The sequence below is a fragment of the Eutrigla gurnardus genome, assembly GCF_963514095.1.
Source record: "Eutrigla gurnardus genome assembly, chromosome: 4".
Classification (NCBI taxonomy): Eukaryota; Metazoa; Chordata; class Actinopteri; order Perciformes; family Triglidae; genus Eutrigla; species Eutrigla gurnardus.
In genome coordinates, this window is record NC_139918.1 from 3,111,013 (window position 1) to 3,134,863 (window position 23,851).

The window sequence follows — 23,851 nt, forward strand, 5'->3', positions numbered from 1 at the left end:
GTTGAGTGTGCAAAGAGAGGTCTCCATGATTGGGCAAGTGTATGACCTGTTGAACCTCATCTGGAAAACATACCACTTAAGCCCCAAATCAATGAGGGAACTCAAAGCACTGGGAGCTGAAATCGGAGTCACAGTGAATGCACCGAGTGGAGTGAAGGGACCAGGTGGCTGCCCCATGTGTCCCGGAGTTTGAGCACCTTCCTAAAACCAGGGAAGGATGGCAATTCCTCTGGCCAGTTTACAGCTGTGTATGTGCACATGGACCATCTGGCAGGTGCCTCGGCCAGTGCAGAGATAGCTGGCAGAGCAAAGAAGGTTTTATCTTATCTCAATGTTTTGTGTTGACAGTATAAATCAATTATTGAAAATATTTTAACTTTGGTGCTGTATGAGTTGAGAATGAGAACTACACTGATATATTTGCAGGTCAAAGTCAGCATGGAGGATGGGACATTTGTGGCATTCTGCCACTTCCTGTCAGACCTTTTCTCTCCCATCAGCAACTTCAGCCTGCAGCTCCAAAAAAATGATGTAATCCTACCTCAGGTAAAGAAGAGAGAAAAAGGAGGCCAGGGGATTACTTTTATATTCCCCTATATAATATATATATATATACATGTTTCTTATATTAAGAATACAACTGTCTTCCCAGGCTGTTAGTGGCATTGAATCTCTCCTGGCTACCATAGAAGCTATGGCAGCTAGCCCCAAACCTGTTGGTAAGCTGTCTGAGTTCCTGGCAGCCATGAAGAAGCAGCGCCAACAAAGAGGAGAACCTGGGACTGGGACATTCAAGTATCAGGTACACATTATATACTGTATATAAAATCAAATGTTTATTTCATGTTAAATGCTATGTACATAGCATTTTAATTTTGCATGCTTCACAGGAAGTCACCCTTTCTAAAGGTGAAGCCATGACTCTTGGCCAGATAATAGGCTGGAGCTCCTGAACCATGGTGTGGAAGAGGTGAACTTTCTCCTACAACACTTCTCCACTGTCCTGGACAGGTGAGTTTTTTTGTGTGCTATCATATTTATGTTGATATAATGAATGAAATCATGTTGATCAGACTTTCTTGTCCCTGCCATTCTTCCATCTCATGCCAGGAATGGCTGCAGCAAAGAAAAGGCCAAAGAGGAGTTCCAACTGATGAAAATGACGATAAACACGTCATTCAAAGACAAAAGCTATCTTGGACTGTGGCAAGTCATGACGACGAAAGAGCCCTACTGCTCAGACTTTGCGGTAGGCTCTGTTATTTGTAGTATCAAAAATGACATGATCATTGTCACTGTTGACTTGGTGATTTGGTAAGTTGGTTTGATCACTATACTTCGTCTTTTGCAGAATATCCTACACCTGGTCAAGATCATGCTGGTGCTCCCAATATCTTCAGCAGTCTGTGAAAGAGGCTTCTCGTCAGTAAACAGAATCAAGTCAGATGTTAGAGCAAGCCTGCATACTGACACTGTTGAGGACCTAATACGTATTAGTGTTGAGGGGCCACATAATACGTATTAGTGTTGAGGGGCCACAACTGGAGGACTATGATGCCAGGCAGGATGTGAAGCAGTGGTTCTCCCAGGGAAAGAGGAGCAGGAGGCCTAACTATATGAGCTGGCCCCTAGAATGAGATGAATTGCTGCTGTTAGTTCAAGTTCAGTGTGTCTTTATGTTACCGTTGTAAGTTGAATGTTCAGAATGTTCGGAATGTTGAAATTCAGATTAAAATATTTAGCAAATATCAAGTTTGGGTCATTGTCAATCTTTCATCAACATAAGGTCATGTATTAATAACACGCTATACAAAGAAAAATATGGTGCTACCTAATTTGTTTTGGTGCTACTAAATGTAAAGCTAGGTGGCACCAGTGCTACCTGTGAAAAAGTTAGTCTGGAGCCCTGTGTACCTCGAAGTCGTAGTCCTGCAGTATCTGCAGCCACCGGGCCAGCTGACCCTCAGGCTCTTTAAAGTGCAACATCCAGGTGAGGGATGCGTGGTCAGTCCGCAGCAGGAACCTCTGCCTGTAGAGGTAGGGACGGAAGTGGCGGAGCCCGAGGATGATGGCCAGCAGTTATTTGCGGGTGACACAATAGTTCCTCCCCGGCCGGTTCAGAGAACAGCTGTAGCCTCTACCTGTTCCCCATGCTCCCCCTCCTGGGACAACACTGCACCGACCCCCACATTGCTGGCATCTGTGTCTAGGATGAACGGTCGTTTGGGGTCGGGGTAAGCCAGAACAGGGGCGGACCGGAGCTGCGTGAAGGCGGCAGTGCAGTCCTCGCCGCACCGAAACACCTGGGCCCTCATTTATAAAACTGTGCGTAGGATCCTTACTAAAAGTGTACGTACGGCAAAAAGCCAAAGTTTGCGTGCGCCAAAAAAAATCTGAAAGATGTACGCAATGTTTACTTTATAAATCACAGGATCACCTACAAGTGTGCGTACCTGAATCCCGCCCTGTACACGCCCTCATTTTACTATGTTAATGAGCCGGCATGCAATCGTTTCCGTGTGGTGAATCACGGCGACAGGTCAGAAAAAAGCAAAGAAACGTAACTTTTCAGAAACGGAGAAAGAGACACTTGTTGGGGAGGTGGAGGCCCGGACAATAATTTAATTTAGTGGCCACAGCAGCGGGATCACGAAGAAAAAGAAGCAGTGCGAGTGGCAACACATTGCTGCTGCTGTCAACGGCGTCAGTGGGACGGAGCGGACGGTGATCTGAAGGTAAATGACATCTTTCTGCTCCTAACATGGATTTAATGTATTGCTAGAGTATTTGAGGAGGTTTGATTTTGATGTGACTTTGACGGGGATTGTGTCCGAAAAGGAGGGACACAGACGCGACTGAGACCAGAGGTATAAGGGTGAACAGATTTTAAACTTTTATTGTATAAAACAAAACGTTAAATAGTTTTTGTTCTTCCAGAGTCTGCAGCGTGTGGCGTAGAGGAGGGTGACGGTGAGGAGGGTGATGTGAGGAGGGTGACGGTGACGGGCCCTCGGCACAGCGTCCGGGTCCGGCGCAAAGCAGCAGCGCACCCCGGAGGCATGGCACGTCAAGTGGTCGGATGCACACTGATGCCGTCCTGCAACTTCAGCGAGACACAATCACCGCCATCAACAACGTTGCAGATGAGCTACAGCAAATGCGCACTGTGATTAATAAAATAATACGTTTACAATGAACATTGATTGTTGTCTTCCTTATATTACAAACGCATAACATCCTCACGGATTCTTGCGCCCTGTTGATACCCCTCCAGTCGGGCAGGGGGCCGTGGCTCATCATGCTGGGGACTCTACCACCTTTGCCGGGTGGTAGATTCTGCCTCCTGAAGTTCGGTAAAGTTGCGCTCTCCACGCTTCACGACTGAGCGCGCACGAGCGTGCCACTCATTATAGCGCATTTCCTCTGCGCTCTGGTGGTTTAAAAACGAGGATAAGTGTCACAATTATACGATGGCTTAATGGCTGTATGTTTGTGTGTTGATGATATACCGTAGATGACCATTTAGTAGCCCGGGCGTTTAATATGCTAAATCGACTTGGAGCCCAGGCGTTTATAAGAACCAGGCGCGTATTTGCAACAGGCTACAATTTATTTTTGCAATGAGCAGCACCAGACCATCATGCAAAGAACAAGGAGCTCACTATAGCACCACTGGAACAAAACTACTTTTTCCCCCCGACGCATCTTTATTGACATCAGACAATAAATACATAGACAGTTTGTCTGTGTTACCGCGACACAGGGAGCTGATCAGAGCAGTGTTATGAATGATAACGGAAGGGGGGGTCGATCGCGGTAATTTCAACACTGTACATTAGCGCATTTATCTATATCCCTATATCCCTCAGTCTCAGTCCCACAGCGCGCCTGTGTTTGTGTGTCTGTGTGTGTGTGTGTGTGTGTGTGTGTGTGCGCGCGCCTGCATGCGAGAGAGAGAGAGAGAGCGAGAGGAGGGGCTGACTGACAGAAGAGGTGAGAGCCGGTGAAGTGCTGTTAAAAAAAACCTTTTGTTTTCTGTGCAAGACTATGGTAAACACTTAATCGCCCGGGCGTTTAATTGAACCGGCGTTTATTATGCCAAATGAGGTCGGACCCCGGCGGCTATTAGAGCACAGGCGCGTATTTGCACGCGGGCGATTATTTGGTCATCTACGGTATGCACATAAATAAGGAGAATATTTAGTTATATCCGCTGTGTTCTACAGTGATCTAATGGAAGGTATTTATGTATACTGCATTACATGCATTTGGGCCGTCTCCTCCTCCTGCGGTGACAGCGCTGATTCAATATTTCAAAATGATTTTGATTTAAGATACAAGTCAGATTTTAAAAGAAGGTGTTAACATGGAAAAAAACTATCACTCATTAAAAGCGTCAAAAACATTGCTGGAGTTCATCATTATAACGCAGATCTAACGTATGATATGGAGTGTAATTTAATGTGTGCGAGTCATCAAAAATATATAGTTCTTCTCACGTTTACTGCTGATTCCCCTCCAGTCTCCAGAATGTGCGTACCGGTACGCATGCCTCAGAGTTTGCTTACGGGTACGCACACTTTCCCGTCAAGTTTGGTTTTTATAGATCACAACATTTGCGTGGAAAGTGGCGTACGCACGTTTCCAGCCCCGTTTTGTGCGTACGCAAGCTTTATAAATGAGGGCCTTGGCCTTTTTGGGTCAACTGATGCAGCGGGCTGGCGATGGTAGCAAAGTCTCTCACGTACCGCCGATAATAGGAGGCCAGCCCTAGGAAACTCCGCAGGTCCTGGATGTTTTGAGGAACTGGCCAGTCCCTCACCGCAGCGACCTTTCCCAGCTCGGTGGACACCCCTGCTGCACTGACAACATGGCCCAGGAAGGACGTCTGCTGCCGGAGTAAGCTGCACTTTTTCGGGTGCAGACGTAACCCGGCCTGGCGAATGGCTTCGAAAACGTGTCTCAGGTTACATAGAGCCCCTTCGAAATCGGCCACGTGGACCAGGAGGTCGTCGAGATACACCACACAGCGGCTTGAGGGGATGTCGGCCAGGACCCTCTCCATTAGGCGCTCAAAGGTGGCCGGGGCATTGCAGAGCCCGAAGGGCATTACGGTGAACTGCCACAGCCCTTGACCAATGGAGAACGCTGTCTTTGGTCGTGCCTCCCTTGCCAACTCTACCTGCCAGTAGCTGCTGCGGAGGTCTAGGGAGCTGAACCACCTAGACCCAGCAATGCGGTCGAAGGCGTCGTCAATGCGGGGCAGCGGGTAAGAGTCCTTCCTGGTGGCTTCGTTGAGGAGTCTGTAGTCCACGCAGAACCGCCAGGTACTGTCTTTCTTCCTCACCAGGACTGCAGGTGCTGCCCATGGACTATCAGACGGCTCAATGATCCCCGCCGCTGCCATCTCTCTGATTTTCTCCTCGGCAGCGTTCCTTTTTGCGAAGGGCAGGCGGCGTGGGCGGAGACGAATGGGACGGGTGTCTCTAGTGTCAATGTGGTGCTGGACCAAGTTGGTCCGGTTACAGTCCTTGTCGTTGGCTGCAAAAATATCAGAAAACAGTTCCAACAGTTCCCGCAGCTGGCCCTTTTGCTCTGGGTCCAGACCCTCACAGCTCCGCTGGAGCAGATCCTCGACGGCAGCTCTGGTTTCAGCTGACGGTGTTTGGGCTGCTGGAGGGGGCGCAGCAGCTCCCCGTACTAGTGGTGCCAACGGAACTTCGGCGGCTGCTGTGTTGAGCATCACAGACGCAGAGCCCAGGTGAAGCTCGGCCCTGGTGACGTCGATGTAGGCGCTCCACTTGGTCAGGAGATCCAGGCCAATGATGCAGGGGTCTTGGATCTCGGCCAACCAGAAGTTGTGGTTGGCGATTTGGCCAGCAACAGACGCCTGAACCAGCCCTTCTCCTCTCATCTTGGCCCGCCCACCGGTGACTGTGGTTATATGGCGTTGTGTGATTTTCCCGCCTCGTGGCCTGGCGTCCTTTGTGTTGGGCAAAACTCCTGGTCGGACCAGGGAAATGGTGGAGCCGGTGTCGACCAGAGCCCTGCATGGGGTCCTGTTGAGTGCGCAGTGCAGGTACAGTCCTCGACCGCTGCCCAGCCGGCCTAGTCTTGCGTATGGATCGGTGAGGGGTGGTGCATCGTTCCCGGGAGGCGGTTCCCTCATTGTGCCCCCCGGACTAGTTTAACGGAGGTTGGGCCGCTATGGGTCGAGGAGCCGGGGCTGGGCAGTGGCATGCCATGTGGCCTGGTTCCCCGCACCTGTAGCAGCCCTCCAAGTCTCCGCGGGGCCGCCCTTGATGTCGCTGTTGTGGATGGGGGGATATGGACGTCACCCGGTGTCTCTTCCGGTGTCTCTCCCGAAGAGCGCAGTCTTTTGGCTGCAGGACGCTCCACCCGTTCCGCCTCGGTTAGTGCTGAGGGAGGTGTCATTGGCTCAAACAGGCGAATGTGCTCCTGTAGTCAATCTGGTTGGAGGCCCAGGATGAACGCTTGGAGGGCGAGTTCCTCCTGTGTGGCACTATTGAAGGTTGGGTAGCCTTGTCTTGCGTAAAGCTGTAGGTCAGCAGTGTAGGCGCCCAGCCTCCCCCTTCTCTCCTCTGCCGGCGAGCCAACTCATTCCTGGCGTCATCAGGGAACATCTGGTGGCTAAACCTGCGCTGTATAGCCCGCTTGATGTCGGCCCACTGTAGGAGCTCCCCTGGCTGTAGATCAGTGAGGACCTGTCGGGCCTTTCCCTCCAGTCCAGAGAGCGACATGCCCCGCTGTCTCTCCCTCAGTCCATGCATTTAGCTGTGCCGCCAGCTGCACTTGGAGCAGATAAGTCTCTGGTGGTTCATCTCCATTGTAGCGTGGCGTCGTGTCTACTCTGAGCGGCGTTACGCTGGTTACGGTAGCCGCTGCGGTGGTTAACTCCGAGGGTGCGCTGACAACAGCAATCCCTCCATCTGCCGCGGCCGTCGGCCACGCGGGCGGCGCCCTCCGTCTGTGTGACTCGGCGCCTGACGTCGCCGCTAATGAGACGGGGAGCACTGCCGCTGTCGGGAAGGACTTTGCCGTCCTTGCTCCGCCGGCTGTAGCGTCTGTCTAGCGGTGGGGTTGCTAACGTGTCCTGTACCTCAAGCTGGGCAATGAGCCGCTGTATCTCCTCCTCGATGGTTGTCATCTTCACAATCCCACTTCTGACACCAATGTGGCGAGCTCGGCTCGTGTGAAGAAGCAACAGAGATAATCTCACTTACTTGAACAGCTTTATTAGCAACCTCTGCTACCACCAACAGTGTATACACGGTAGAACATATCCCCGAAAACATAACACCAACTATATCCGCCTCCGGCCGCAAGGCATCATGGGCAATGGAGTCCCTCTCAAGTGTACCGGCTCTCCGGCGCTACACAATATTATTATATATAATATTAGGGTTTGGACTCACCAGAGGCCCCACGATACAATATGATCACAATACTTATTGCGATTTTAAACAATTAGCGATATATTGAGGAACAGATATGTGACCCACCACGGCAAAACCAGCAACAAGTCGGGTGGGACGAATTCCCGTAAACGACGAAATAAGCTTTTTTTCATAATTAGTGATTTTCGTTTTTTTTGCAGAATATGCAAGTTGAGATCATGAAGAAGCCACTCCATGTTTCAGATAACAGTATTGGTTGCCTTAAAAGTATACATTTTGTATTTGTAGTTTCGGAAAAAATCTGCCGTCTGTGTCTTTGCTGGGGCAGGTACGGCGATGCAGTTCATTTCCATACTGAGCGGAAGATATCATACGCTATATCTACGGCAACATTTCAAGGGGATAAAGACAGCTAAATGGAGAAAATCTGTAAATTTGACTGCAAATGCTACGGAAGAAGAAAGGAGAACTCTCTCCTTGGAAGACATTCATGTAGCGACAAACTTTCTCAAGAGCTTATGTACAGCATACGGATGGATTCTTTACTGCTGAAAGAGAGCAAACGGACCCACAGTAGTTACGTCAGAGATGACTGCATCCACCAAAAAGCCGCTGACGAAAAGAAAGTGCGCCCGGACCTCTTATTTCATCGGAGCCAACGAAGTCTGCAGGAATACTTTTCAGTTTCTTATGGGGTGAGTTTCCGTTAACATCCAAGTTATCTACTTTGCTTAGCTAAGCTAGCTCAGTACCGTAATTTTAAAAGTATATGCACATCGAAACTAAGCTGTAATGGGAGGTTTTTGGCTTGTAATGTGGGCATCTGATTTAACAGTAAGGTGCCAAGGGGCCTGTTGGCATTGCTTGAATTGACTGTGATGCTAATGGATTAGCAACTAGCCTGCCTGAGGACAATAGGCTAGTTGCTAAATCATTAGCATTAGCTACTCAGATGGTGCCTGTTAGCATGACACATGATGTGAAACTTCTTTGTTTTCCTTTTCAGAATTGGCAAACACTTTGAGGAGAATGGGCCTGGACTAAATTCACTTAACTCTACTACTGACTGTACTGTAGGATTTTTGTCCTCCAATGTTTACATTGTACACTTTAAGCATTTCCATTTCAATAAAGTACCTTCTAATTCTCATTAGTCCAGTAAAGTGCTTAACGAAAATAACACTACATCAACATTACCTACATGATAACTGCTTTTGATAACCATTGTTCAAACCACTACAATACTTTTGTCACGGTTCTGCCAGGACAGCTAGGGGTGTTTGTCGTGTTGTGTGTTTTTTCCCTGTCTGTTTTCCCCCTCCTTCCTCTCCCTCACCGGCTCCTCCTTGGGGTGTGTCCGGTGGGCGTGCCGGCGGTCGAGGCGGAGTGGCGCACCTGTTCTCCATTCAGCTCATCAGCTCCCATGCCTACATAACCTTGGTCTCTCCACCACTTCGACGCCAGATGATTCCATCCCTACAGTGATGTTGTTACTAGAGACGTACCGATCCGATACCCGGATCGGATATCGGCTCCTATATTGACTAATTAGCTGGATCGTATATCGGATGAATGAGGCCGATCCAGCATTCCGATCCAGTCATTTCATTTGTATTAATATCATACACAGCAATACAGTTACAGCAACCTAGTCACTTCAATTCTATGTTTGCAACGCTGGTTACGTCATCACACAGAGCACGCACAGCAGCTAGTGATGAGCAAACATAGAGCAACATGGAGCAAGCGCCGGTTAATTAAGCCATAGTTTGTTGGGTTTCAGGCAGCTGCTATATTTTATATTACATTTTAAAATATCTGTTTGCCGTGCACTTTACATGGTTACAAGTGTTATTTATTTCTTTTTGCTGCTAATGTACACTTTATTTGTTAATAAATAATATTAAGTACATTTATATCTGTGTTAATCTGTTACCTTTTTTTAACAAGGCTAAATGTTTATGTCAAGCCTGATGCCTTCACTCACATGGCAAGGTATACGGTTCATTCATTCAACAGTAGTATCGGTATCGGCCGATATGCTCAGCCCAGGTATCGGTATCAGATTGGATCGGAAAAAACTGGATCGGTGCATCTCTAGTTGTTACGCTCCGTATCGCTAACCTTCGCTAGCCTAGATGTGCTTCTGAGTTCCTTAGCCTTCTCCGCTAACGCCTGTCTTTTGGCTTCGCTCTCCAGGAAACCCCCAGCGCCTCTCCGTCTGGACTCCTGCCTGCCTGCCTGCCTGCCTGCTCGTCACCTCGGCTGCCAACTGCCGACCTGCCCGCACAGCCACGTCATCCGCACCAGGGCCCTCATTTATAAAGCTTGCGTACGCACAAAACGGGGCTGGAAACGTGCGTGCGCCACTTTCCACGCAAATGTTGTGATTTATAAAAACCAAACTTGACGGGAAAGTGTGCGTACCCGTAAGCAAACTCTGAGGCGTGCGTACCGGTACGCACATTCTGGAGACTGGAAGGGAATCAGCAGTAAACGTGAGAAGAACTATATATTTTTGATGACTCGCACACATTTAATTATACTCCATATCATACGTTAGATCTGCGTTATCATGATGAACTCCAGCAATGTTTTTGACGCTTTTAATGAGTGATAGTTTTTTTTTTTCATATTAACACCTTCTTTTAAAATCTGACTTGTATCTTAAATCAAAATCATTTTGAAATATTGAATCAGCGCTGTCACCGCAGGAGGAGGAGACGGCCCAAATGCATGTAATGCAGTGTACAATAAATACCTTCCATTAGATCACTGTAGAACACAGCGGGAATAACTAAATATTCTCCTTATTTATGTGCATATATCATCAACACACATACAGCCATTAAGCCATCGTATACTTGTTACACTTATCCTCGTTTTTAAACCATCAGAGCGCAGAGGAAATGCACTATAATGAGTGGCACGCTCGTGCGCGCTCAGTCGTGGAGTGTGGAGAGCGCAACTTTACCGAACTTCAGGAGGCAGACTCTACCCGGCAAAGGTGGAATAGTCCCCAGCATGATGAGCCTCGACCCCCTGCCCGACTGGAGGGGTATCAACAGGGCGCAAGAATCCGTGAGGATGTTATGCGTTTGTAATATAAGGAAGACAACAATCAATGTTCATTGTAAACGTATTATTTTATTAATCACAGTGCGCGTTTGCCGTAGCTCATCTGCAACGTTGTTGATGGCGGTGATTGTGTCTCGCTGAAGTTGCAGGACGGCATCAGTGAGCACCGACCGCTTGATGTGCCATGCGTCCGGGGTGCGCTGCAGCTTTGCGCCGGACCCGGACGCTGTGCCGAGGGCCCGTCACCCTCCTCTACGCCACACGCTGCAGACTCTGGAAGGACAAAAACTATTTAACGTTTTGTTTTATAAACAATAAAAGTTTAAAATCTGTTTACCCTTATCCCTCTGGTCTCAGTCGCGTCTGTGTCTCCCTCCTTTTCGGACACAATCCCCGTCAAAGTCACATCAAAATCAAACCTCCTCAAACACTCTATACTCTATATAATATAGCAATACATTGAATACATGTTGGTAAAAGAGCGGAAAGATGTCATTTACCTTCAGATCACCGTCCGCTCCGTCCCACTGACGCCGTTGACTGCAGCAGCAATGTGTTGCCACTCGCACTGCGTCTTTTTATTTGTGATCCCGCTGCTGTGACCACTAAATTAAATTATTGTCCGGGCCTCCACCTCCCCAACAAGTGTCTCTTTCTCCGTTTCTGAAAAGTTAAGTTTCTTCGTTTTTTCCTGGCCTGTAGCTGTGATTCACAACACGGAAACGATCGCATGTCGGCTCATTAACATAGTAAAATGTGGGCGTGTACAGGGCGGGATTCAGGTACGCACACTTGTAGGTGATCCTGTGATTTATAAAGGGAACATTGCGTACAGCTTGCGTGCGGACAGTTTTATAAATCTGATTTTTTTTTGGCGCACGCAAACTTTGTCTTTCTGGCGTACGTACACTTTTAGTAAGGATCCTACGCACAGTTTTATAAATGAGGGCCCTGCTCTCTGCACAATTACCTTTTATAAATAAATACTTTACCTGCCGCTCAGTCTCTGGTCTCTCAGTCCGGGTCCACAAACAAAGCAACAACTTTCTGTCCTGCAGGCTAACAGATACCAGATATCACTGAGTGACATCTGTAGGGGGGATGGTTTATCTGAATGAGATGCAAATGAGCACCATTATGTTTCCTTTCTGGCCAGGTGAGGTGAGAGTTGCAAATCTTTCAGGCCAGTTTTCTCAGTGAACAGTTTTCAGAGAAACATACATTCAAAGGGCCATAACTTCGTCAAATATTAAACTACACTTTCAGAATCTGTGAATGACTCAAAATGCCCCGAGGTCAACTTGTTCCAGGTTTTGCCGTGGCTGGTCACATATTGTGATTTATTACCTAAGTTTTCACTCAGTTCATCTCACTTCAATCATTTTTATTGCAGTAAAATGTAGCAGACTGACCAATACTCCATCTTTGTTTTGACCAACTTCCTGTCAATTTAGCCATGACCACACCAGAAAAATCTAGTGGACAGAAGCAGCAATTGTTACTAAAAATTGAAATATTTTATTTCTATGCATCAGTCGCAGCTAGTACTAAAATGTAACAATGCTTTCCAACATCGTCCATCTGTTTCTAGCTCACTGTGGCAGCCAAGTCTACCTGTCACCTGATGACATATTGTCATATCAGTGGAAGGCGACACCACCACACACACACTCAGTTTGACTTTCTTCTCCTAACCTCAGGCCAATTCACCACACGACAGTCCACAGCCAATTCCCCTCAAAATCAGATCAATTCTCTCCCTCCCTGCAAAAATCTATTTGTTTAGTAAATCAGTATCGGCCTCTCAACATAAATTAATCATGTCTTATAATCTTCTACTTCGGTAAATGGAACAAATATTATTATCCAGGAATTCACATTGAATTAAATGTATTTATACAACCCACTATCACAACACATTGTGTACCCCAGGGTGTATTACAGGAAGCAGTCTCAACCTAAGCCTGAACTCTGAGTTGACCAACTGGCAACCGGGCAGTGATGCCACTAACGCGCTACTTAGTAACGCGTTACTGTAGTCGGACTACTTTTTTCAGTAACGAGTAGTCTAACGCGCTACTATTGCCAAACCAGTAGTCAGATTAAAGTTACTTATCCAAATACACAGTGCGTTACTATTTTTGTCAGTAAAAAAAACAGATTTGCTTTCTTCTTGCGTCTCGGGGGTGACGTATGTTAGCCGACACCTTCACGGACGGTCGCGTGTAGTCGCTATACCGGCAGAAACGTAAACAATGGAGGGGGAGAGATACGCATTTATCAGCTGGAAATACAAGCATTATTTCAACTTCATCTCAGCAAAAGATGGCAACATAAAGGTTCGTTGTACACTCTGCGTTAACAACAAAGGGCCCTAGTTTCGTGGCGCAGCGCAGGGTGGCGCAGGGTGGCGGAGCCGGCGCAATGCAAGTTTCGACCCGCGCAGCCTTGCGCACCGTCAGTTTGGCAGTTTGGTGGATCGCCTGCGCCAAGATGGGTGTGGCGGCGCAGCAGGGGGAGGCGTCACAGATTCAGCCTGGCGTAGCGGAAGTTTCGTGACAAAAAGCCTCGCCGAGACTGCGCTGAAAGCTCGCCAGCTCCAACCTGGTCTACTTTCGGCGCAAGGCGTAAATAAAGTCCATTCATTCAATGCGAATCACAGCTGGCGGATCGGAAGTTTGGCTGACGGCGCGCAGTGCGCACACGTCACCGAGACCTCACAGGCAGGTTTCCACAGTTCCAGGCACATTTAAATGCAATAAACAATCACAACAAACACTATTTAATGCAACTAATTGAATCAACACGTGAATTTATATCTATATAGATTGTCCCGTCACATCTGACGTCAGATCAAAGGCGGATGGCACGCGTAACGGAAACTCAGCCTCTCGGACCAAAACATCTCCCTCTCTCTCTCCTGTTTTTTATAATATGGGCATTGTTATTATTATGATACGCGCGCACAGCGCGTGATACGCGTGGTGGGAGTGGCGGCGCTGCTTCTGTCATCGGGTTGTCAAGTGACGGAACTTGCACTGAACCTCCCCTAACACATTAAAGGTGAGGAGAGGAGCTCATTTGATTGGTGAAGATCTGAATCGGCTGTATTAATCCCAGTCCACGCCTCGTCTCCTCCTCGTCTCCCACTCACGCCTTCTTCTCCTCCCTCTTTCCCACTTGTGCCGGTGGGCGAGACGGGAGGTGTGCCTGCGCGAGACTGCGCGAGCCTGCGCTGCGCGAGCCTGCGCGACGCGAGCCTGCGCGAGCCTGCGCGAGCCTGCGCGGTGCACGAAACTTGCAAAGTCAGGCGGACACACCCCGTCGGCGCGGCGCAGGTGCGCTGAAAGCTGACTGCGCCTGGTCTACGAAACTAGGGCCCAAAGTGTTGTCTACTTTCAAGAATACAACGTCAAACTTGAAAAACATTTAGAGTCACAGCATGGCACAACCACATTAAACGAGCAGGTCCCGCCCGGTGACGGGGAAAAGGCGCAGCGTGTGAATAAACAAGACGAGTTCTCGATTTCACGGAGCTCCTGCTAACTCAGTCTGTGCTGAGATGCGAGCGGAGTCTCTCTTGACAGGGTTTAGTGGAGAAATGTCTCGCTGCTTGCTGGCCCCACCCCCTCCCTTCATCATCACGCCGCTCATACTTGAGGACTGTGCTCATCCTTTGTTCCATAAAAAAACACTCCTTGCTGCTCTAATGCTGGTTCAATATTCCTAAAATGTTCATTCATGATGTTACTGCCATTACAATATGCAAACAATTATTTAAGTTAAAGGAGTCATCACCAGGAAATCGCAATTTCTCTTGTTAAAACATGCATATCTGTGTTTGACCTCAGTTGAAACTTGCCTGAAAGGCTGGAGTTTGAAAGTGGCGCCGTTTTTTCGCTTCTGCTCTTTTTCCGAACAGGAATAGCACACAAGGGTGTGCATTCCTAAAGCACGAGATTTTGATTCTGCGCCTACGGTGACGTCACCGTGGAGGCTACTTGCATAAGCCCACCCCTCTTTCACCACCCAACCCCCCCCCGTCCGCTACCTGACGTCCTGCTGTAAACGTGTCTCTTCAACCATCTCTGGCTCTTCACTCTCCGGTTCGGGTTCCGACTCTGGTTCGTACATAAATGCCTGAATTCCGTAAGGTTCGTCATTTAGTGTGTGCGCCATGACAGGGGGCTGTTTATGTTTTGGAGTCTGCATGCAGGCAAGCCCCCCCGGCTCTGTCCTTCCTGCGGCGAATCAACGCGCGCCTCATTACATATTATACAATGCACATCCGGACCAGTCAAAACCTCGCGCGTAATCTCGCGTGATAAAATCGCGGTACGAAAAAGGGTCAGAACAAGCTCAATGTCTGATTAAAATTTTTTTTTTTTTTTCTAATAAGTTTTACGAATTGATCCAAAGCAATCCAAGGGGGGCTGGATACGTATAAAACCAGGTTATGACTCCTTTAAGTGAAGTAAAGAAAGACTGTCTTTATTTCTTTTTAAATATAAAAACATGTATTTTCTTTCGGGACATAGTCTTCAAGTGCAACTTAAAATGTCAGTGGATACATTGTTGATGTTGCTGTTATAAAAGCACGTCAATAAAGTGAGTATTGGCAAAATTGGTAGTCAGCAGCTGTTGAATGTAACTAATAAAGTAACTTGTAATCTAACTTAGTTACTTTTAAAATCAAGTAGTCAGTAACTTAACTAAGTTACTATTTAAAGGAGTAGTCAGTAGTCAGATTACTTTTTCAAAGTAACTGTGGCAACACTGCAACCGGGAGAGAGTTACTAGATATTACTGAGTGTTTATCCAATCCAATCCACTTTATTTATAGAGCACATTTAAGAAAAACAAAGTTGACCAAAGTGCTGTACAAGTCAAACAACAAAGCACACAACAAAACATACACAGTATGTCACATAAAAAGACAAGTCTCTTAAGCTATGACAAAAAGCCAAAGAAAATAAATGTGTTTTGGAAAATGGAAATGCATTATGTCTAATATCTTATTTAAAACACTTCACTGCTACACTCCGATAACTACTCAGATTTACTAATAATATTATATATATATATATATATATATATATATATATATATATATATTAGGGCTGTCAAAGTTAACGCGTTAATAACGCGTTAACGCAACATCCTCTTAACGCCGTTAATTTTTTTAACGCGCGATTAACGCTCGGTATTTAAAAAAAAAAAAACGCACATTGTATGATTTATGGCCGTCGGTGGCACCTGTAGTCTTGATCCAGAGGGAGGCAGAAGAAGAAGAAGCAGAATTGGCGCCTATACTGGACATAGAAGAAAGCGAAGAAATGGAGAAAGGACTTGTGAACGGCAAATTCAACTTTAAAAGACTGCCGGATGGTTCAGTCGATAGGACTAAAGTCATATGCGCGTACTGTGGGTATGAGATGAGCTATCATAGAAGTACATCCAGTCTGCGGTATCACTTGCAAGCCAAACACACGGCAGATGCAGAGAGCCCGCCGCCACCCCCTCGGCCAAAACAGACGACCCTGGATAAATTTCAAGCAAGGCGCCTTGACAAGTCCACAAGCAACCAGCTCACAACAGCGATAGCGAAATGGGTGGCTACAGCTTGCAGGCCGATTAACATTGTCGAGGATGATGGTCTGCTTGAAATAATTTGTATAGCATCCAACGACAGCACATATAACCTGCCTTCCAGGGGAACTACCGTTGGTAAGATACACGACCTGTACACTGACGAGAAAGCTAAAGTGTTGGAGGCGCTGGGACAAGCTAACACGGTTGCACTCACCGGAGATTACTGGACATCTCTAGGTAATCACAATTACCTCGGGGTCACTGCGCATTATTTTGACCCACAGTGGGAACTTACCTCGCACGCTTTGACTGTTATGAAAACAGAGGACAGGCATTACGCCGACACATGCGCCGAGCACTTTATGCACGTAGCCGAAAAGTGGGAAATTGAGAATAAAGTCGGCACACTCACCACTGACAGTGCCCGAAACATGATTGCAGCGGCCAGGAAACTCCCGTTCGCGCATATCCCCTGCATCGCACATAGCCTCCATCGATCCATAACAGTTTCTCTGCAGAACAGCCCATTTGACAGCGCACTGGCCAAATGTAGTAAAGTTGTGGGTCATTTCAAGCATAGCCCAGCTAACGCTGCTGAGCTTGAAAAGCAGCAAATTGCACACAATCAGAAGACTGAGGCACTCACACAGGAGGTTTCAACGAGATGGAACAGTACCCTCGAGATGATCACACATATTCTGAGGAATCAAGAACCATTGAAAGATGCACTGGCCCTGCATGCGACAAAAGTCACCATGCCGACAACAGCTGAGCTGGATAAGCTGCAGAGGTTGGCGACAGTCCTGGAGCATTGCAGGTAATTTATTGATTCTTTCATTAACCCTCTGAGACCCATTGTGGCATATACGCTACAAATAATCATGTCGTCTTTAGAGCGTAATAACTCCGTAATGGTTTGCGCTAGAAACATGCGGGTTATTTCCTCTTAAACGAGAGAAACGGGGCTAAATAACGCTACCCTGCTTGTCCATGTGAGCGATTTATTTCTGACAACAAAATGAATGCGTAAAGTTGTAAAGATGTGACTAGATGTCTCCTCGTTTCCGCGGCGCATTTCTTCGTTTTGTTTATGTATAGCGATCATTATTTTTATCCGCCATCTTGCTCGTGACGTATAGAGTCACGTTTATGCATCGGACATTCGTATTGGCTCCCGTAGCGGCTTTTACAGCCAATCGGAAAGCCTGGCCGTGAGTCGTTGTGTTTGCCGAAACGGGAGACACAGAGGAGTTAAAATCAGAGAAAAGGATAGTCAAAGAGTTATTGATTCTGGGGATGTGTATAACTTGATGATACTCCAAAAAATGACAATTTTATAGGCAATACACAGTATGACAAGACGGAAAGTTCTCTATGTGGGTCTCAGAGGGTTAACAGTATTTTTGTAGTTGAGAGAGAGAGAGAGACAGAGAGAGAGAGAGAGAGAGAGTGTGAGTGTGTATATGTGTGTCTTTGTGAGAGAGAGAGAGAAAAAGAGTGTGTGTTCCCTTGTATTACAGGTACGTAAGTGAACTTCTGGGAGGAGAGAAGTTTGTGTCCTGCTCGATGGTGCTGCCAGCACTGTGTCATCTATCGCGAGCGATGGAGGTTGCTGAGGATGACCCAACTTATATGGCTAAGTTCAAGGACACCTTCACAAAAGACATGGAGGAACGAAAGAAAAAAAACAACATAACATGGCTGAGGGTTGCCACAGCACTTGACCCTAGGTTCAAGGACCTCAAGTGTCTAAGCAGACCTGACAGGGCTGAGGTGTGGTGCTCTGTCAGTGCCTTGCTCAGGGAGAGGCAGAGGGAGAGGCCTGCAGATCCAGAGCAACCATCTACCTCTGAGCCACCGAAGAAGATGTTGGCTCTCATGCTTGCCCAAGAGTCTTCTTCTGATGAGGAGGAGGACTGTGTTGATAAATTGGTGGAGCGCTACAGGGCAGAGCCCACTATTGCCATTGAGGCCAACCCTAATCAGTGGTGGTCCACACATGAGGGAGCACACAGTGAGATGGCCAGCCTTGCACGCAAATACTTGGCAACGCCCGCCACATCTGTACCGTGTGAGAGGCTATTCTCACTGTCTGGGCACATTGTTCAGAAGAAGCGAGCTGCCCTGTCATCTGAGAATATTAACAGACTTGTCTGTTTGAGCAACTGGCTCAGTTCAAAGAAATAGAAGAAAACAGCAGCGACACAGATTTAATGACACAGCTCATTTACTGTGTGTTATGTTGTTTTCACATGCCATGTTTGCATTGATGTTGTTTTCATGTTCAAGTATTAGTGTAACAGAAGATAAGTGCAGTTAGGATATAATTATAGCTATCTCCTGTGACATGTTCACTTTAATTGTTTGTGATATATTGAATTCTTATAACCATGTTTTGATCCCATGTTTTGGTAAGTTATGTTGAATAAACAGTTTCCTAAATCAAGTTTATTTGCCCTTATGTTGTTAAAAGTATTAAGAATATGATAAAATTAATTAAGGTACATTTAGAAGGAAAAAAAATGTGATTCGGACCGCCACCAGCCGCATTATCTTCCGCACTCGTCTCACTTTTCTTTCTCTTTCTTTCTTTCTTTCTTTCTTTCTTTCTTTTTGATTTCCCCGCTGCGTATGTTGCCTCTGCGTCTCAGTCTCCGTCTCCCTCGCTCCCACGGCGGGAGTCCCGCCCTCATATGTTCGTCATTGGTTGGCTTCAGCTGTCGATCCACAGCAAGCATGAAATAAGGTTTGTGGTTGGCTGGCCATAGCGGTGCATTCAAGGGCAATCGTAAAAATGATGTTTATTGTGACTGCCAGAGCTGTACATGCAGGGCGAGCGCGGGGGAAATCTATATCGTTTATATCGTTGCTTTTTCGATATTAATATCTTGAATGTTCATATCTAGATAACAATACGATAACGATATATTGTTCAGCCCTAATATAAATATATATATATATATATATATATAAATGAGCATCATGCTGGATTGAAGAAGACTTGAAACTAGAGATTGAGACCATAAACTCATGTTTACAATGTTTACTGAGATAATACATCAAGAGAGAAGTAGGACCATTTTCTCATAGACTTCGCAGAGAGATTGACAGTTTAAGGCACTTGAGATTTGGTTTCATTTTTCAGAACCAGAGGTTGCCACCTGGTGAAAACACACTAAGGATTTGAAAGCTACAGAGAATGAAGTTAGCCAATGAAGCTCCTTCAGTCCTTACTCATCTGCAGCCTGCAAATAGTTGCCTGGGCGACCCGACCATCCACAAACGCATCCTTAAATGCTGACTTTGAGCTGTGTGGTGGGGGAGGAGCTTCCATCATGGTGGAGGTGGATGTAACGTAAGGTCACAGCAGACAGTCCACTCAATCCCCCAGAAGCACAAAAACATGCAGTACACACACACACACACACGGTTTGTTGCCACCCCAAAGGCTCTGCAGAGGGTTTTGAGGGCGGCTAATTACAGACCTGAGGGAAGTTGCCAAGCCAGATGACTTTTTACCCAAGCTACATGAAAAGGCCTGATGATGGTTTTTAGCGCTGTCACAATCCTCTGACTCACTTCACTACAGCAGTATAAGTGTGTGTTGAGGTGACCAGCATGGATAATAACTTAGTTTCAGTTCCAACACACCTCCAGGCAAAACTTGTTGTTCAGCTGATGCTATTTTAGACACGTGCATCCAAAGACAGAGACAGACTGCTCGCTTGTTTCTCTCCCTCCTACCTGAAAGGCTGCTATAGAGGCCAAGCCCCCCCTCGTGGACCAGTACATACCAGAAAGTATATATATATATATATATATATATATATATATATATATATATATATATATAATAATCATTTATTTTATCTCTAACCCCTGACGAGTACTACTGTCCTTGTGTTGTAAGTTTGTGCTGTCTGTATTTGCTTTGTTTGTTTTTTTCTTCTTTGCAATTAAAATAAAAATGAAATAAATAAAAATAATAATCAATAATCATCACTTTTTTCTGAAGAAATATGGACATTAAGTCAACAAAGATACATAATTTACACATGATATTTGTCAATTTAAAAGATATGGTGCTCACTCAGTGTGTCGTAGGTTTGTTAGAACACAAAATGTATCTTTTAAACTGACAAATATCATACTACTACTACTACTACTACTACTATCTCTCTCCAATGACTACTATACATGTTTGTTTCTGAAATAAGGTTCCATGGTGGGCACAGGAAAGGGCGGGACTTAGCCTCTCTACACCATGCCATAGCGTAGAGTGACATAACCAAAACACTAGATGTTGGTTGGCCTCGTACTGTTTGACCTAAGATAGTCTCCGGTGCCCCACCCTTCAATGTGTGTATTTAGTGTGAATACACGGGAGACATGCAGACTCAACAATACCCTTTTATGTGTTCTAAGCAGAATGTAGGTTCTATGCTCCCCACCTGTGGAACAAACTCCCTGAACACCTGGGCCTGTACTACGAAGCAAGCTCAACATACCCAGGATATCTTTCAGAGATCCAGTTTAAGTAACCCTAACAAAGGCAATCAGAGATAAGCGGTCACACGAAGCTGGTTATCAACTCGTTAACTCAACCCAGGGTTTACCTGTCCAGCTATGAGCGCGTGCACATGAAAGAGGCGGCGTTTGCAGCATTTGACCAATCACATACATGGATCAGTCTACGGCAGCGGAGCGGCGTATTTCATGTACGAGGAGCGAACCATAATCTTACAGAAATACGAAGAAGTTAAACATATAATACAGGCAAAAAGCAACAGTTTCATCTGCCAAATGCAGGAAGGACAGCTGGCAAAAACTCACCGACTGTGTGAATGTGGAAGTCATATTAATAGTATTAGTAGTAGTATAATATGACTGCCCCATCATAAGGACACTAGTAGATCTGACTGATTAAATGATTTCCTTAACTTCGCTGATAGCTTAGTGGTAGAGTTACCGCCCCATGTTACGAGGCTCCTCGCAGCGGCCCCGGTTCGATTCCGCCTTTCGGCCGTCTTTTAAATCATGTCGTCGCTCTCTCTCGTCCCTTTAACTCTTATGATGTCCTTCAGCAATAAAAGGCCAAACATATAACTTTAAAATAATGAATTTGTTGCTTGGATGTATTCTTATAACGTGGTTTATGACAATATCAGCCTCATTCTTTCAGCTGCAATCCCGGCGGTGTAAAACAGACTTGGGAGCAAATCAAATAAATATAAAACATAATTCAAAGTGGTAAGTAGGCTGTACGCTGACACAGAAAAGTCTTTCCCTCCGATGAGAATCTGTATCTCTCATATAAAACATCGTCAGACACAGACAAAAGGGTTTTGCCGGTCTCTGTACACTCTATAGTTCTCCTACGAGACCCTCTCACGATCCACCGAGATTCTTTTTTTTTTATGTCGGCGCACCAAGAGAGCTGATTGGTCAGTCGGCGGTGTGTTTCTCCACGTTGATCTCTTATCAGGAACATAACCTGCTCCGGAGCAGGTTAGCTCCACAGCGTAAGTTACCATGGCGATCTACCCCGGTAACAAGGGAACAAGCGTCGTAGGACGGAAAACCCAGAGTTAACGCTTTAGTTACCTCGCTAAGCACAAATCCTGCTTCCTAGTACAGGCCCCAGAGGTGTGCTGAAAATCATTCAACTCAGCTCCTTTAAAGCAGGCTGAAGACATTATTGTTTACTGCAGCTTTCTCATAAAAGATATACTCATCTGGATCCTCAGCTATTTCATCTGCTTTTTTATTGTTTTGAAACACATTATTTGGAGCAGGACAAATTAAACAAATATCCAAAAGTAACCATAGAATTAAATCAATGTGCCAACCCATAGTGAACTTACTATAATGCCAGATATTCCTGTACATACACTAATAGATTTTGTCCAAGCCATTTATCTTAAATCAATGCCTATAAACTTCATACCCGTTTATTTGCCTGCTCATGGTTTAGGGCCAAAATACATTTCTGATCTTCTGCTTAGCTACGAACCATCCAGACCTCTCAGATCAGCTGGGACAGGTCTGCTCTGTGTCCCCAGAGTCAGAACCAAATATGGAGAGGCAGCCTTCAGTTTTTATGCACCACATATCTGGAACAAACTTCCAGAAAGCTGCAGGTCTGCTGCAAATCTCAGCTCTTTTAAATCAAGACTGAAGACTTTTCTGTTTGCCGCTGCCTTTCAGTAAACAATACTATTTATGAACTTCTTATTCTGTCATTTCTATTCCCTGATATTCTTGTTTTTATGTATTTTAATGTGTATTCTTTTAATATTGTATGTAAAGCACTTCTAATTGCCTTCAAATAAAATTGCCTTGCCTTTTACTTGGTACATTTACTGGTGAAGAATTAAACAAATTTGTGTTGACAATAACTTTGATCTCAATGAAATGTGAGCTTTTAACTTGAGGTGCAATATTTGAAACAGACCACAATATAACTTTTAGAATTAAGGTTTTCATGCAATCATGTCAATATTTCAGTAAATATTCCAACAAACTGTGTCAATATTCCAACAGTGATGATAACCGTTCTATATTCATTTTAAAACAATATTATACCATAACATATCCGGACCTCTGTCCTTTCTGGACAAACTGCTATTGCAGATTGTTATTGGTTGGCCACGCTGTCATTTTTATGACTCTATGAGTGTATTTTCATGAATATGATTAAAAGTCCCTCTTGATTTTATTGATCTATCGGTAAGAAGTTGCCATTCTTGCTGTCATCTTGTGCGATAAAGACAAATGCATACATTCTTAATTTAGCTGGAGGAATAACCTAATTAAGAGGCACTTGGGTTATTTCAGTCAAACATAATCTTTTGCAAGTGACTCATATTTCACTAGTACTCAACATCGGTGCGTTTGAGGAAGATAGACCGGTGGGACTGGTCGACATGACAAGTGGACACATTAAAATAACTTATGTTTGGTGTATTAGTCGGACGCCGAAGAGGGGACACCGTGCCGTTTAGTTGTTCGCTCCTCGTCCTTTCCTTTTAGATCTTGTGAATACTTGTTATTAAATGACGCGACAGAAACGGACAGATGTTGAGTGGTGTTTGGTTAGTCCGGCTCAGCAAAACACACACAAACACGGGCTTCGTGCGGAGCGTGGTCGGCTGGACGCTGGAGGCGGGTGTGCGTTCAACGAGTGCTCTGGAAAGTTACTTTCACGCAGACTGTCTGTCAGGATGAAACAGGTTGAACGGGCTTACCTGAGGCAGAGCTGGCGGAGTGGACGTTCAACGCTAACTTAGCTTCCAGCAAACAGCAGCTAACTCGAGCTTTGGCGGTCAAATCAACGTCCTACGTTCATTTCAACGTTGTTTTCTTGGTGCGTCGTCCTGCTGTCATTCTACATGCGGGCTGTTTGTCACCGTCTGTCACAGTCAGGTGCACTAAGCCCCGCCCGTCTTTCGCCGACTCTCTCTACCGAACCCAACTCCACCTCGGCGGCTTACAGCAGGCTGCTGGCTCTACCTGTCTGACTGGCAGAGCGGTCCAACTCCAGCCCCGCCCACCACCTGTGACTCACATCAGGATGAACGGAACTTTACGTTCCACTCACTTAAAGAGCTACGCGAGGAGCTGGAGGGAAGGGAGCTGCTTAGTGGCAGAGCAGAGATCACACGGTGGGTGGGCACAGACAGACCCCAGATCTTTAAATCGTTGGGGGGAGCTATGGAGAAGTCTATGAACAGAACAATAGCATTATGGTTTTGTTTTTGGTT

At 46.0% G+C, this 23,851-nt stretch overlaps 1 protein-coding gene across 8 annotated transcripts in view; it reads right to left on the minus strand.

Moving 5' to 3' along the window:
* LOC311012779 (sickle tail protein homolog) overlaps positions 1–23,517 on the minus strand; it is a 129,612-nt gene extending 106,095 nt beyond the window's left edge. For 5 of the 8 annotated variants that reach the window (XM_084008418.1, XM_084008423.1, XM_084008421.1 and 2 more), the window contains exon 1: positions 23,336–23,516. The gene's annotated coding sequence lies outside the window, so the exon portion shown is untranslated. Of the gene's footprint in view, positions 1–23,335 lie in introns of all 8 variants that reach the window. The other 3 variants (XM_084008420.1, XM_084008419.1, XM_084008422.1) reach the window with 2 other exon arrangements.
* Between the last annotated feature and the right edge of the window lie 334 nt (positions 23,518–23,851).